The following is a 17205-nucleotide window of genomic DNA, read 5'->3' as shown; positions in this document are numbered from 1 at the left end:
TCCATCACTTCATTTTATAAGCCCACTTGAACTGTTTAAAGTCATTCGAAGAATACATTTTTTGACGGCTCTAGGTTAATATTTTGGCTGATTCGGCTTGGGTTTGATACGTTCAGACACCTTCTTCTTTCAACTTTTCAGAAGCTTAAATTAGTATGACTACCTTTTGGCTAGTTAAATTTTTAGAATCGAGTTTAAATTATTAATGCACCGGTAGGTTTAGTTAGTTTATATACTTATGAGTAAGTTTAAATTACTTTATACAAAAGTAGGTGAGTTAATTTCCATAATAAAATTTTAATTTATGGTTGTTGGACTTCTTAGGGAAAATTAAAATTTAGAGGCCAGCATTAAGCTAACGTCAAATGGTTGTAGCTGCTTCGAAGGCTAACCAAGTAAGTGGCCTTACCATCATTTGGTTATAATTGTGTGTTGTATGTTGACACGTGCTCGTGGCTTTGCAAATTGTAATAGCCCAAGCTCATCGCTAGCAAATATTGTCTTCTTCGGGTTTTCGAGATTACCTTACGCTTTTAAAACGCATAGAGAAATTTTCACTCCCTTATAAAGAATGTTCCCCTCTCCAACTGTTGTGGGATCTCACAATCCATCCTCTTTCGAGACTCAGTATCCTTGTTGATACTCGTTACTTTCTCCAATCAATGTGGGATCTCACAATCCACCCCCCTTTCAAGCCCAAGCATCCTCGCTAGCACATCGCCCGATGTCTAGCTCTAATACCATTTGTAACCGTCCAAGCCCACCACTAGTAAATATTCTCCTATTTTGAATTTTCCTTTGGGGCTTCTGCTCAAGGGTTTAAAATGCTTTTTGCTATGGAGAGGTTTTCACACCCTTATAAATAATGATTTGTTTCTCTCTCCAACCAATTTGAGATCTAAAAATGCATTTGTCAACTACTAAATGAAAATCAATGCATACATTGTTATTTGTTCTCCCCAGTACACCACTCGGTGTCTGGCTCTGATACCAACATTAACACCCCTAATTTCTTACCTTAATTAGCGGTGTCAAACATGCATGCCTTCATTAACATATGCGGACATTGAAATGATACATTTTCAAATGAAGCCATAGACTTACACATTTAATTTAAAACAAGAAAGTAAGAAATAACGTAGTTTTAAAACATGAAAAAGTTTTGCGTATATCCCATAGGGTCGAGACTTTATCCAAAGTACATGTGTAAGCTTGTGAGTGCAACAGCCCACCACTACTCGAATGGTAGTGTGTCCTTTTGTTATCTTATGTAACCTTAGAAAGAATTCCATGACATAATCTCTAAATTGTTGAACCTTTGAGTACCCATCAGATTCACTAACCAACGGTTTGGGCATATCCTTTAACAACTATCTATGTGACCTACCACGTTGAAGAACTTAACCAACTTGGGATTCACTCACTATGTATCAGTAATTTAGTGTGGTATTCACATTAAGGACGAGGCAAATAATCTCATGTTCGTTTGGTAAATATGAATTTGGATACTTACTTTTTGAGTTGTCTTAATAATCTAACTAGTCATCTCTTCATTGTCATTAAATCTTACTTACCTTCACATATCATCTAGTACATCCTTATACTATAACTAAGGCCAGCAAATTCCTTAACTTTTGAAATCTCTTCTCACAAACTCATTGTAAGTACGAGTTGTGATCGCATGTATTGAATGAGTTAAACTCAAAACTTTTGAACAAACCTTCTAGCTTGTCAAAGTTAGGAAACTTACAACTTTATATCTCTAAATAAGTCTAGACAAACTACAATTTGTTCCTCCTTTAAAATGGTTCACCAGACCATATTCTATAATATTCAATGCCTAAGGAAAATACTTTTGTTCAACCAAGACTCTACATCGGAGAGTTTGGTATAACGCTCATTATATAGAGGTATCAAGTTGGCTTAAGGGCTCATCCTGTTATCTTTTTTGTCTCTGATTAGCCTCCTATAATCGATATGAACACTATTATAAAACAAGTTTAGAAACCTTGTTAAATATCTAATTCATAAAAATTACTTGAGCTATGGGAAATTAGTGAGCCCAACAACATCACTCTAACTCACACAACTATGTCGAACTCCGAGAAAACCTTTTAACCTTGCCTTCTTGGTTCATATGCTTGAGGGAGCCCTTGTTTCTACATGTATGCATGTTTTTTTTTTCTTTTTAATAACTATCTGGATCAACTCTTAATGTTCAATATATCGTCGTGTGTGCCCATTATTTCCTCTTAATGACTAGAGATATTGCTCTCTAAAACAAATGTTGAGGCGTGTGAAGTCCTAACTTAGTAGCTCATGTGTCTATGACACGGTCTACCTTAACTCTGCCAAGTTGTCCTGGCCACTAAAAAAAATCAAGTAGATTCAAGCTTCATATCTCGTGTGGGTATTAATGTTGGAATAACTTAGATATAACATTCAACCTTATTTTAAACCTTCCTAATTTCTTAGAGTTCATACCTTAAACACGTTCTAATTTCCTTATGTGATCTTGCATACTTACCCTTAAGGTCATAAATGGGTTTCTTAAAAAGTTTATTTAACCATTGAGGTCTTTTAGAATCTTGAAAACATTTTATAATTCTTATAGGGGTATGTTGATCATTTACCACCCGAAATCTTGGTTAAATCTGGACATATTCCAATGGCCTTGTAACTTTGTATGAAATCTTTGAATCATGACATATTCAAATGGTCTTCTAAGTATGTTCTAGAAGAGACAACTCATTGAATCCAACGACCAAATTTAAAATGGAGATCAGTTGCCCACTAATTAGAGAGAATATGTATGGCATCAATTTTATAAAATTTACGAAAATCTAGAAGTTTTTTAACATCGATTTAAGCTATCTCTATAAAGCCTGAAGTAGGAGCTTTCGTTTGGAGCAAGAATCGAGCCAAGTCGAGCCTTCAACTGTTAGTTCTTATAGCCTCTGTGATTTTGGGTTTCTTACTGTCTGATTTCTTCCAAATTTGAGAGCCATAGTCAACCATTTTCCTTCAAACCTACTTTTGCACCTTCTAAATTAGAATATCCACAAGTTTCGTGATGAAATAAAGTGTTGAAGGTGCCTCAAACACTTCTCAATTTGGTCCGTCTTTAAAGGAAGATGGTTGAAGCTCAAAAATTAAATCCGAGCCTACATGCAAATTTGTCAAGAAACTTATCATGTTCGATTTTTAAACCTCCAAATAATATTTACGTAGAAGACCACGAAGGTTAACAATGTTGGGTTTTATGTCCTAAAACTCATAGTTTGTAAACAAAAACATATTCTATTTTCAATAAAGTTATTATTGTTGTTTATTCAGTAAAGATTGTTATTGAATAAAGTGAACTTTACGATCATTAATTTAAATCCAATAAACTAAGAACACTCTGGCTATAGTATGATTACTTGAACTTTATGTAGAGACATAAGAGTTGATCAAGTTCAAGTATATAGTCAAAATGATCTATAGTATAAGATTAAGACTGAGTACCTTATTTTGGGAACACTATAGATGCGGCCCACTTTTGTATATGATATAAACAATGTGATCACTAAAATTGTACATGTGAAGACTGTTGAAACTAATAATAGCTAATAATAGAATTTGAATTAGTTACGGAAGAGAAGGAGGAGGTGAATTCAAATTCATCCACAAAATCATCCACAAATCTCCACAAAAATCTCAACCAATTCCGGGAATCCCCCTATAAAAGGACCTCCCTCCCCATCACTCAAATCACTCCTCCTCTCAATCTCAATTCAGTTTTCTGTTGTCACCAACAACTGGTATCAGAGCTGAGTTGACTGTTCGACGCCCGGGGAAGGCCCCCGAAGGAGCCGTTCCCAGTCCGTCCCTCGGCCGGCACGCAGCGACCCGCTCTCGCCGCGGTAGTAGCTCGAGCAGTCCTCCAACAGCCGACGGGTTCGGGACTGGGACCCCCGTGCCCAGCCCTTAGAGCCAATCCGCCATCCCGAGGTTCGACGGTCACTATGATCATTGGGCGATGTTGATGGAAAATTTTCTCAGATCAAAGGAGTTCTTTGATATGGTGGAAACAGGTTATGAAGAGCCAAAGAAGAGGCAGAGGTCGTGAGAGAGGCAGTCGAGAAAGAAGTGGAGATGTTGGCAGGTCAGCAGACCTAGTCAGAAACGATTATGACAACAAAGGCAAGAGACACTTTGACAAGTCTAAGGTGGAATGTTACAGATGTGAACGCCGGACATTACAAAAATGAATGCTATACCAGGTTCCAAAAGGAGAAAAGAAATCAATCCAATTTTATGGAGAGAAGAGAAGAAGAAACATTATTAATGTCATTCCATGCTATGAAGGTTGCAGATCAAGGTGTATGGGTCGTAGACTCTGGATGCAGCAATCATATGACAGGTTGTAAGGAATTCTTCTCAACTTTAGATGAAAATTTTCATACTACGGTCTCTCTTGGCAACAATTCATCTCTCCAAGTGATGGGAAAAGGAACCGTAGATATCAAGACTAGAAATGGCTTTGTAGAGTCTATTTCTAATGTATTCTACATTCCTGATTTGAAGGCCAACTTACTTAGTATCGGTCAGTTACAAGAAAAGGGGTATGTGATCACATTCCAAAATGATGAATGTGAAATTTATGACTCCAAAAGAGGATCAATTGCTAAGATGAAGATGACCACCAACCGTCTATATCCGTTGACATTAAATATCGTTGCCAAAAGTTTGATGGTGAAGAAAGAAGATACCACTTGGCTTTGGCATTTTAGGTATGGTCATCTACACTTCAAAGGATTAAAGACGTTGTCCTCAAAGAAGATGGTAACTAGGTTGCCAGATATTACTCCACCAACGGAAATTTGCGAGAGTTGTGTAGTAGCAAAACATGAAAGAAACTCTTTTCCATCTGGAAAATCAAGAAGAGCTCAAGCAATTTTGGAGTTGATTCATTCAGACATATGTGGTCCCATCTCTCCTGCATCAAATGGCAACAAGAAATATTTCATGACCCTCATCGATGATTTTAGTCGAAAAACATGGACTTATTTCTTGCACGCCAAATCAGAAGCCTTTGACTGCTTCAAAAAATTTTGTGCTACTATGAAAACCGAAACTGGAAGAAGAGTCAAGGTTTTAAGAACTGACAGAGGTGGAGAATTCTGCTCGAAAGAGTTTATTCAATTTTGTGAAGAGAAGGGCATACGGAGGCAATTAACAAAAGCATATACACTACAACAAAATGGTGTGGCCGAAAGGAAAAACAGGACCATTCTGAACATGGTTCGAAGTTTACTAAATAAAGGAGAAGTCTCGAAGGAATTCTGGCCAGAAGCTGTTGTGTGGTCCGTTCACATTCTCAATCGGAGCCCTACCTTTTCTGTTAGAGATATGACTCCACAAGAAGCATGGAGCGGAAGAAAACCTGCAGTAGACCACTTTAGAATCTTTGGGTGCATAGCATATGCACACGTTCCTGATGAGAAAAGGAAGAAACTTAAGGACAAGAGTTCGAAGTGTGTGTTCCTTGGAGTAAGCGAGACCTCTAAGGCATACAAGCTCTACGATCCTTTGACAAAGAAGGTGGTGGTGAGTCGTGATGTAGTCTTTGACGAAAATAAGACTTAGACATGGGAAGAAAAGATCACTGTGAATTAGCAGATTCCTGTAGATCTTGAAGAAGAACAAACTGAAGCTCCTATTCAGCCTCACTATGAGCATGGAGAGAGCTCATCACAAGCTCAACAAGAAGAACCAGTAGAAGAAGATCATGATCAAAAACAAAGACATCCAAGAACAAGAAAAAGACCAAACTGGATGATTGATTATGAGATAGATTATGAATCAAGTGATAGTGGTTATTTTGCATTCTTTATGGATAGTGATCCAATTGTCTATGAAGAAGCAGTAAAAGAGAAGAAATGGAAGGAAGCTATGGACAGTGAAATCAAATCCATAGACAAGAACAAGACTTAGGGAGCTCACTGATCTTCCTAGAGGGCAGAAAACAATCGGAGTAAAATGGGTTTTCAAAACCAAGTTGAATGAAAACGGTGGGGTGGATAAGTACAAGGCGCGACTTGTTGCAAAAGAATACAAGCAAAAGTATGGAATTGATTATAAGGAGGTATTTGCACCAGTGACACGTCAAGACACTATCAGGCTCATAATTTCTATTGCAGCACAGAAATCTTGGCCTATTTATCAACTTCATGTGAAATCAGCCTTCTTATATGGAGAGCTTTAAGAGGAAGTATATGTGAAGCAACCAGAAGATTTTGTTCAAAAAGGCAAAGAGGAACAAGTATACAAGTTGAAGAAAGCTTTGTACGGTTTGAAGCAAGCTCCGAGGGCATGGTACAGTCGCATTGATTCTCATTTTGAAAAGATGGGATTCACTAAATGCCCGTATGAACATACGTTGTATGTGAAAACTGAAAAGGGAGGTAACATTATCATTATTTGCTTATACGTTGATGATTTAATATTTACTGGCAATAATGAAGAAATGTTTGAATTTTTTAAGAAGAGCATGATGAAGGAATTTGAAATGACAGATCTTGGCTTGATGAGATATTTTCTTGGAGTAGAAGTTACTCAAACTCTCGCAAAATTGGGTTTAAAGTTGCACAAGAACATTGACGGGTGAGAGGTTGATAATAGGTACTTCAAACAAATTGTGGGAAGTTTGATGTACCTAACTTCAACAAAACCAGACATCATGTATGGGGTTAGTATGATAAGTCGTTACATGGAGCATCCAACGGAAAAACATCTCAATGCAGCAAGAAGGATACTTCGTTATGTGAGAGGAACCTCTGATTTGGGGGTATTCTACAAAAAAGAAGATGATCCGAAGATAGTTGGCTATACAGATAGCGACTATGCAGGTGATATAGACGATCATAAAAGTACTTCAGGAAGTATTTTCTTGATGAGTTCAGGAGCTATTTGCTGGTCTTCAAAGAAGCAACCTATTGTAACACTCTCAACGACAGAAGCTGAATTTGTGGCAGCAGCAGCATGCTCGTGCCAAGCAATTTGGTTAAGAAAAATGCTTGAAATTCTTAATCAGAAGCAACCAAGTACGACGATTATATATTGTGATAATATGTCAACTATTAAGTTGTCATAAAATCCTGTGTTGCATGGAAGGAGCAAGCACATCGATGTTCGATTTCATTTCTTGCGTGATTTGTGTAAAGAAGGCATTATTGAACTCAACTTTTGCCGAAGTGATGAACAAATCGCAGACCTATTCACAAAGCCCTTGAAACAACCATTGTTCCAGAAGCTCAGAAGAAAGATGGGGATATGCAGAATCCAAGATGTATATCAAGGAGATGAAATGAAGTTCTAAACTGATTTCCGCAGAATTCAGTTTAAGGGAGGGTGTTGAAACTAATAATAGCTAATAATAGAATTTGAATTAGTTACGGGAGAGAAGGAGGAGGTGAATTCAAATTCATCCACAAAATCATCCACAAATCTCCACAAAAATCTCAACCAATTCCGGGAATCCCCCTATAAAAGGACCTCCCTCCCCATCACTCAAATGACTCCTCCTCTCAATCTCAATTCAGTTTTCTGTTGTCACCAACAAAGACATGTGAGTGAGGGTGTCCTATGTAATGAGTATTGCATAAGATCAGACCATGAAGAAAATCACTCACTTTATAATGTCGTTTACTGTTGAGACTGATTTTCTTTTCATTCGATGACCTAGGTAACTCGATCTTAATCCTGAGCTAACCATGAACTCCTGTTTATTCGGAATTATCCTTAGATTTGCATGGGTGAGAGTGACTCAAGTTCGCCGATTTAATAGGCCTCCCATTTCAGGGGTAAGACTGGGTAAATGGATGGGGACGTGGGGTGCATGATGAAATTCACTCGTACCCACTTTTAGGGATAGAAGAGAGATAGTTCTCTTAAGTACTGACTCCTGGTCTTGAACAAGGGGCCCCACCCTCTCATTGGCCTGAGAGGGATTCGGTTTATTGGTTGGACCACAAACCAATTGGTCATCAGAGGATTAGTGAAACATAAGAAACAAGAAGTAACTATAGGGGTAAAACTGTAAATTAACCCAGCTCTAGTTACGAACAACCTGTGAAGGATCGACTTACTAATCATGGTTATATCAAATGGACAGAAATATATCTATAGTGAGGAGAGTGCAACTATTAGGCTATAGTGGAATGTCCTAGTAGTTAACGAATGATGATTAACAAGGTTAATGAGTTTAATTGGTTAATCTTGGATCGTTGGAGCCCATGATCTATTGGTCCATTAGGTCCCTCTGCTAGCTCATATCGGACTAAACCATAGAACAGTGTGACGAGTGAGTTCGAAGTGTTCGAATTCAAATTAGGGAGAATGCTCTACATATATACGATATATTTAACCACATTTTTGTTTTATTTACGAATTAAACAAAAAAGAGAGAGTCTGAGATATTTAAATAAGATTTAATACCTTAATCAAATATGTGTCGGAATTAATTGGGATTGTCATTTGAATTAATATTAAATATTAATTAAATAGTTTAATTCATCATTTAATATTACTTTAATTTGAAATTAATAATTCAAATTTATTGTTGAATCAAAATGAAGAAAGTCAACATGTTGACTTCATTTTATGGAAAAATCCATGTTAGTGAAATTTTGAGGTGTCAAAATTTGGTTTAACCAAACTTGTATACTTGCCAAATAAACCCCACAAATTAGAGTGAATTTTAAGTGTCAAAATTTGGTTAACTCAAGCATGCATGTTTGCCACATAATCCAAAACATTTGAGTGAAATTTTGAGAGTCAAAATTTGGTGATCTCAAATTTGCATGAACATGCAAATATGACTCTATAAATAGAGTAATCATAATACATGAAAGGTCTTCTTTTTGGTGAAAAACCTTGAGAAAAACCTCTCACAAACACTCTCTTCATATATACAAAATCTCTCCCAAGTTTAAGTCACTCACCGAATTCCACAATCCCGTTCTAGGACCGGAGGATAGTGGAGAAGATACTAGTGGTGGTTCGAAACCGGTTCGTGAGAAAAATTAATTTGAACTACAAAAAATTAGTATTCAAACTCATTAAGTTTTAATACTTATGAACATGCTAGTTATTTACTATAATTGATGTTCTAAAAGTGCCTAAGATCCAAATTGCTTCCGCTGCATGTGTTATATTAACACCTTCAAACAAGACTCAGTAAGTCAAATTGAAGAAAATTATTTTCGTTTAAAATTAGGTTGTAAGGATCAAAGTCTTACTTACAATCCATTTTCTTCAAAATTGAGCCTTTCTTTAGCTTTAGAAGATTAAGTTAGGGCTTTTAATGAAGAAATTGGGAGTTAATATGTCATAGATAAGGTTACCTAAGGAAACAAAATTCAGCTTTTTTTTTTAATAAGGATCAAATTCATTTTTGTATCGAAAGACCATGGAACCATACATCTTCATAAAATTTGTGTCTTATAATATTTTTATACACTTTCAACTTTATATCTCTAAACAATATATAATATGTCAAGTTAATTACTTTATATATATCTAATAGAGTTTCTAACACATTAAAATCAATTTCTTTAATAAATGTAAAGTTGAGTTTTATATCTAGTATCATTAAGTTTTAATTTTATATCTATTATGTATGTGACTTTTACTTTTAAGTAGAGAAATATAGAAAAGGTCCCATCGAGATTTGAACTCGGGTTACTGGATTCAGAGTCCAATGTCCTAACCACTAGACCATGGGACCACAAATTTTTCAAGATTTGTTCGTTATAAATCTATGAACTTTAAAAAGAATAATAGTATCTTATTTGTTTCTTATAGATCTCTAAATTTTGAAAATGATTTGTGTCTTTGTTTTTAGTTTTGTATTTGATAGAGTTTCAGCCCAATAAAATCAATTAATTTATTAGAACATTTGTACAATTATTCAACCATTCTTCTTCACTCATTTTCATCCACTTTGATAAAGTTCACAAAAAGGTTATTTTGAAATAAATTTAACTTAAGAAAAAGATACTTATTTAATAAGTTTTTCCCCATCCATATTTTTTAATAGTTTATTTGAATATTCTAGGTAACATTATGGAAGTAAAAAAATCAAATTATTTGTGTTTACCCTATTTTTATAAAAAGAAGACAATAATGAAATCCATGTGCTACTTATTAATATATCAATGACTATTTAGATCCAAACAGTTACTTAGTGGGGTCGTTCTCAACTTGTTAATACAATCTCTAATAAATACAAAGTTAATAGTGAGAAAAGAAAAAACAACGAAAGTTATTCTCCAATGTGAGTTAGGTTGAGAATCTCAACTCGCATTCTAAGGACATGCAAATAAAATATAGATTGTCAAGACCTAGATTATTAAAAATGGTCATACTAGACCTTTTCTTTAGGGTTGAAATAGCCACCATTTAATTAGGATGTACATTTGTAGAAATGTGAGGACAACTAAATTAAATTATTAGTGGGGGTTTGAATTTCTTATTTTTTGAGTTGCTAATTTTATCCTTCCTAAATTTGTTAGTTTGTAAGCCTATAAAAGTCGACCAAGTAATGTTTGATAACACAATTGATTTTAGAGTTTTAGTTTGTGTGTATACAACATTTGGTATCAGAGCTACAATACAAGACCTAATTCAAGAATTGTTTTTGATCCAATCCGTAGGAATCAATAGAAAAGGCAAATCCCTTATGATACACCAGATCCGGCTCGGTTATTGATAGAGTGAATAGATCTTCCATTTCTTGAAATCTCTCTTCTGATTCAAAATCGTGGTGTAACGTGTATCCCCTCCTGTTCCGGTCATGGAATAGATGAAATAAATAAATAAATCGATTTTTGTTCAAGAATGAAATCTTATTGGAACTGTCCATATCTAGTTCATCCTTCGGAACCATATCACATCCCGAATCTGATGAAATAGGATGAATTGAGACGGTATTTTGTAAATACGTAATTATCTTGAATATATTAACTATTTCTTTATTTTCCGATCGCCTGGAAGGGAATTGTGAGAAGAAGAAACTGCAGCCTTTTTTCTTGAATAGTGAGTTGAAAGAGATTCAAAATATGGCAGCTGAAACCAATTTCGTTCTACCAACAATTCCTAAGTTTGATGGCCACTATGATCATTGGTCTATGCTTATGCAAACTTTCTTCGTTGAAAGGAATATTGGTTCTTGGTGGAGACCGGAATCCCTGTCGTAGCCAGAAGAGATTATCGAAGCACAACAAACACAATTGCATACCCTGAGTTGAAAGACTTGAAGGTCAAGAATTATTTTGTTCTAAGCCATTGATCGAACTACTATGGGAACGATCTTAATAGAGATGCTGCAAAACAAATTTGGGACTCTATGAAGTAGAAGTATCAGGGTTCCACAAGAGTCAAAAGAGCACAACTCTAAGCTCTTACGAAAAAGTTTGAAGTCTTACAGATGAAAGAAGGCGAGAGTGTTTGTGCATATTTTGCTTGAAGTCTCACCATTGTAAACAAGATGAAAATTCATAGCGAAACATGAAACAAATAGTGATTATTGAAAAAATCTTAAGATCAATCACCTCAAGATTTGACTATGTTATATGTTTTATTGAAGAGTCTAATAACTTAGACACTTTAACAATCGATGAATGAGTAAGTGATGAACAAGAACTAAAGGTGACATACGATTATAGATTCGATGGAAAAGGAGGTGATCGAGCTCGCGAAGCTTTTCAAGGAAGAGGTAGAGGAAGAGGAAGATGTAGACATTCATTCAACAAAAGTACAGTTGAGTGTTATAAATGTCATCAGTTAGAACACTTTAGATATGAGTGTTCTCAATTGGAAAAAGAAGCCAATTATAATGAACTTGGGGATGAAGAGAAATGTTGCTGATATCCTATGTTGAGCTCAATCAATTTAGGAGGGAAGATGTTTGGTTCCTTGATTTGAGGTGTAGCAATCATATGTGTTCAAACAAGGAATGATTCTCAGATTTTGACAACGAGTTCCGACAATCTGTGAAGCTTAAAATAATTTCAAGATGGCAGTGTTAGGAAAAGATAACATTAGATTGCAAGTTGTTGGCGTTAAGGTAATTACTGATGGTTTTTATATACCCAAGTTTAAAAACAATCTATTAAGTCTTGGATAATTGCAACAAAGAGGGGTATCTATTTTGATACAGCATGGAGATGCAAAATCTATCTTCCCAATAAGGAACTTATTCTGCAAACAACAATGTCTGCAAATAAAATGTTCATATTACTTGCAAGACTCATGCGGCAAACCGCCACTTGCTTCCAAACAATTATAGAAGACAACATTCATATTTGACACCGCAGATATGGGCATCTATGTTTCAAAGGTTTGAGAACATTGCAACATAAACAAATGGTTAGAGAGTTACCCCAGTGAAAACATCGTCTAAAATATACATTGATTGCATGGTGGGAAAGCAACATAGGGATGCATTTCCAAAGAGAAGTTTATGGAGAACAAGACAAAGGCTGTAACTGGTACATGTAATGGTATCAGTAGAAAACTTATAGCGAGTCTAGATGAGCGCAAGAACAGAACAATCATGAACATGATTATAAGTATATTATCAGAGAAGCAAGTTCCAAAGAATTTTTGGCCAGAAGCAGTAAACTGGACATTGCACGTGCTTAATAGAAGTCTTACAGTGGTAGTGAAAAATATGACTTCAGAGGAGGCTTGAAGTGGCGCAAAACCTAATACTAATTATTTTTTAGTTTTTGGATACATTGACCGTGTTCATGTATCAGACGGTAAGAGAAAGAAGTTAGATGATCAAAATTTTCAGTGTGTGCTACTAGGGATGAGTGAAGAGTCTAAAACAAATAGACTCTATGTTCTAGTGTCCAAGAAGATAATTGCAAGCAGAGAGGTGATTTTTGAAGAAAACAAATGTTGGAATTCAGGTAAAACTAACGAAGAAGTTGAACTTGATACCCACGAATGGAAAGATAGTAATATAGAAGAAAGCGAACATGATCAGAGTGAGGAAGAATCTGAAGAGGAGGTGATAGTAGAAGAAGAAGGGGAAGTTAATATATATTCCAATGATCCATCTAAAGCACACCCAAAGTGAGGAATAGAAGAGCACCATTATGGATGGAGATTATGTGAGCAAGGGAGAATTTTCTTAAGAAGCTGAGCACAACAATTTAGTTCTATTAACCTCAACTATAGATTCGACTACCTTTGAAGAAGCTGTTCAAAGTTCAAAATGGTGAGCTACAATGGACTTAGAGAATGAAGCCATCGAACGAAATGAGCCTTGGGAGTTGACAAATTTTCCTAGACGAATGAAGAAGAGTGGAGTAAAGTGAGTTTTCAAAATCAAACTCAAAGAAAATGGCGAAGTTGACAAGTAGAAGGCTACGTTGGTAGCAAAAAGTTATGCACAACAACATGGTATAGACTATACCAAGGCATTTGTACCTGTGGCTAGGTGGGATAGTATTCGAATGATAATTGCTTTAGCAGCTCGGAATAGTTGGAACGTGTATCAGCTTGACGTGAAAAGTGCTTTCTTATATGAAGAGTTAAAAGAAGCCGTCTTTCGAGCAACCACAAGGTTATGAGAAAAAATGTCAAGAATACAAGGTATACAAATTGAAGACATTATATGGTCTTAAAGAAGCCCTACGTGCATGATTTAGTGAACTTTAAGAACATTTTATCGAAGAAAGATTTGAGAGGTGCAACTGTGACCTTACTTTATTCATACAAACAGGAGATAGAGGTAAAATTTTGATTGTTAGTCTATATGTTGACGATCTAATTTTTACTAGTAATGATGAGAGCATGTTTGTTAAGTTCAAGAATTTTATGAAACTTCAATTTGAAATGACAGATTTGAAAAAAAATGAAATATTTTCTAGGTGTAGAGATTTTACAAAATGTTGAAGACATTTATATTAGTTAGAGAAAGTATGCAAAAGAAGTTTTGGACTAATAGTTTGAAAAACCATGTTGTTCCTACGGTTAGACTAACAAAGGATGAATTTAATGTATCTAATTGCAACAAGGTTGGATTTAATGTATGCAGTGTCTCTCATTAGTAAATTTATGGCAAATCCAACAGAGTTGCATTTGCAAGCTGCAAAAAGGGTGTTGTCATTTGTAAATTTATGGCAAATCCAACAGCGTTGCATTTGCAAGCTGCAAAAAGGGTGTTGAGATACTTAAAAGGTACTGTAGATTTGGGAGTTTTTTATTGGAAAAGGGGTAATGGAGAGTTGATAGCATATACTGACAGTGATTATGAATGAAATATATAAGACAGGAAAAACACTTCTAGTTATGTGTTCTTACTCAGTGATGGAGTTGTGTCTTGGTCTCCAAAAAAATAACTTGTAGTTACTTTGCTACTACTTAAGCAGAATCTGTGGCAGCCACCTCTTGTGCTTGTCGTGGGGTGTGGATGAGGAGAGTTTATGAAAAACTATGTTATTTTATAACAGTTACACTATTAAGCTATCCACGAATCCAATCATGCATGGACGTAGTAAACACATTGATGTGAGGTTTCATTTCTTGCGTGATTTGACGAGAGATGGAGTTATTGAGCTGAAGCATTGTGTCACACAAGAACAAGTTGTAGATATTATGACCAAACTACTAAAGCTGGACGCGTTCATAAAACTACATGAGTCAATGGGTATGTGTGTAGTACGGCGAGTAAACTGAAGGCAACCATGCAATCAGTTTAAGGGAGAAATTGTTAAAGATTGTTATACTAGACCTTTTCTCTAGGGTTGAAATGGCTACCATTTCTTTAGGATGATCACTCCTCTAATAATGTCGAACCACTAGGAATTTATGGTGTCCACTTCTCTAGGAATAAAGAATGTTACGAGTTTATTAGAATCTTAGAGCACTAAATTAATTAGTTTGTAAGTTGATAACAACATATTTTGCACATATGTACCTTGAATAGAAAAGGAGAATTAATAAGAGAAGATAAACATGAACTTCTGACATCTAGGAATGTGGAATGCTACGAGTTTGTTAGAATCTTAGGACCGCTAAATTAATTAGTTTGTAAGTTGATAATATCATATTTTGCACATATGTTATTACATAATGTAATGTAAGTTTTAGTTGAAGTTATTACATAAGGTAAGTTTTAGTTTGATAGTTTCAGTTTAGTCACACATCTTGAACATAAAAGTAAAACTATTGATTCTTATGGGCCACGTTGGATTACTTTTATGTTGTATGAATGACAAGTGTCTTGTAGCCCTTGTTAATATGTGTTATTCTATGTGACACTTTATATTATGATATGAATGATACTATGCTGTGAATCTACGTTGTGATATGGATGATAATGCATGAACCTCCATATATTACACCATGCATATTAGGTTAACATGTTCACGCTGTGCCTATGAGTCATTGACAAGCCATGTAGATTAACCATAAAAGATATGTTCCGTATACGTATGCATGTCTCATAGGAACACTATGTCATAAAAAGAATGGATGTATGATTTGCATCATAATTATATATCATAATTCGTAACTGTGAGACCTCATGCATTTTGCATGTCACATGTATTGAAATACTTACTTGTTATGATTAGTACACATGTGTACACTTCCTTATCTTGTACACGATGATATTATGCATGCTTATTTCCCTTTGTGGCTTCAGACAATGTGGGTGTACACTAACCTACAGTCAGACCCAGAGGTATGTATATGAGCTCACTTAGTGGGTCCATGTATGTATATGTGGTGTGAATAGAGAAGTACTACACATTAAACTTTACTCGAACTTGAAGTAGAGAATAAAGTCATGATGTCTTATGAAAAGATAGGTCGCACCATGATTGTATGTGATTGCATTTTAATTAAAACCTAACACATTAAACTAATCAACTTTTTTACTTATATTCACTATCACATTAAAAGGATAACCCAAAAGACACTTAAATTAGTAATTTTGTAAAGATTCTCTTGGTCTTATATAGAAAGCACTATATTGTCATTTGATGCACACTATTTATACAATTTTCGAAGCTTTTGAAAAAAAAAATTCAAAATCAAATATATTTTTCTTACCTCTCTCTAAACTTCGGACCCAATGTGATCATTAAAAAAGTTATCATTTTAATCATTCATATGGAGCAAATTGGCTCGTACAATATTAAGTTCATTATAAAGGCTTCACTTTGTTGTAGCCATGATCGAGAGCCCAATAACTCTTAATCTTTGGTCTCAATGTTTATCTATGACATCATCAATAGTAGTATTTATTTCTCTTTTAATACAACCCAGAGAAGTTAATAAAAGAATCGTTTCGACAACTTTACACTTCAAGAGTAAAAAAATATATCGATTATATCGTTTGTTTAAACGTTCTTTCTCTCATTACACATTCCACACAATGAAGAAAACGTCCCAACAATTAAGAAGAAAAATAATCAAGGAAGAGGTGACTATTTTCAAGAGCTAGTTGTATTCTTACCATTAAAGTAGAAGACATTCTACTTTTCCCAATCCAAATAGTATCAAAACTCTCTCCTCTTTCGGACACCTTCTCCATATCCTTAATGTTTTTCCTCCTCACTGACCTCCATGTTAAAACTAAACCCACCAAAGCTACCCACTATTCGTTAGCACTCAGAGAAGTCAAACCAACTTCGGATAGTTGTGAAATCACTTACCAAGGTAGCTAAGTTGAAGTCCAAAAATCATACTTGAAGTTGGTTCAATTTTGTCCTTTAAAATCCAAGTAAACCTATGTGAGTTCACGACACTGAATTAGCACAGATCAAATGACCACGTCTAGCTACTATGGGTAAGTAAACCTATAATTTTTCTTATAATATTTTAGTTATTTGAAACAATGATCGTACTCATCTCAAAATCTTTTGGAAATGTCAAAATCGACTTCAAGAAAATAACCAATTGTAGGATTGGGTCTAAAAATGACAAACAAGGTTAAAAACTGGTATCTTGAGTCGAAAGCGCCAAACAGAAGTCGTGGAGCAAAGTCAAATAAAATTTTAGGCCCGAGATTGGGTAAGGAAGTCAGAACGTTGGATTTTCAAACCCTCTAAGATTTGAGAGTTTAGGCCCTTACGAACCAAACAAACACCATAAACGGGATTAGGGGGAGGAGGAGACTCGAAAATGGAGGAAAGAGGA

General features: G+C 35.2%; 1 non-coding gene across 1 annotated transcript; it reads right to left on the bottom strand.

Annotated features, from left to right (window-relative positions):
• Window positions 1-9700: 9700 nt before the first annotated feature.
• Window positions 9701-9772, bottom strand: TRNAQ-CUG. The gene has a single exon. It is a non-coding gene; the product is annotated as a tRNA-Gln (tRNA).
• Window positions 9773-17205: the final 7433 nt, after the last annotated feature.

The sequence above is a fragment of the Cucurbita maxima genome, unplaced genomic scaffold, assembly GCF_002738345.1.
Source record: "Cucurbita maxima cultivar Rimu unplaced genomic scaffold, Cmax_1.0 Cma_Scf00055, whole genome shotgun sequence".
Classification (NCBI taxonomy): domain Eukaryota; kingdom Viridiplantae; phylum Streptophyta; class Magnoliopsida; order Cucurbitales; family Cucurbitaceae; genus Cucurbita; species Cucurbita maxima.
The sequence above is the reverse complement of the archived record's forward strand: the minus strand, read 5'-3'. Positions and strand labels throughout refer to the sequence as shown.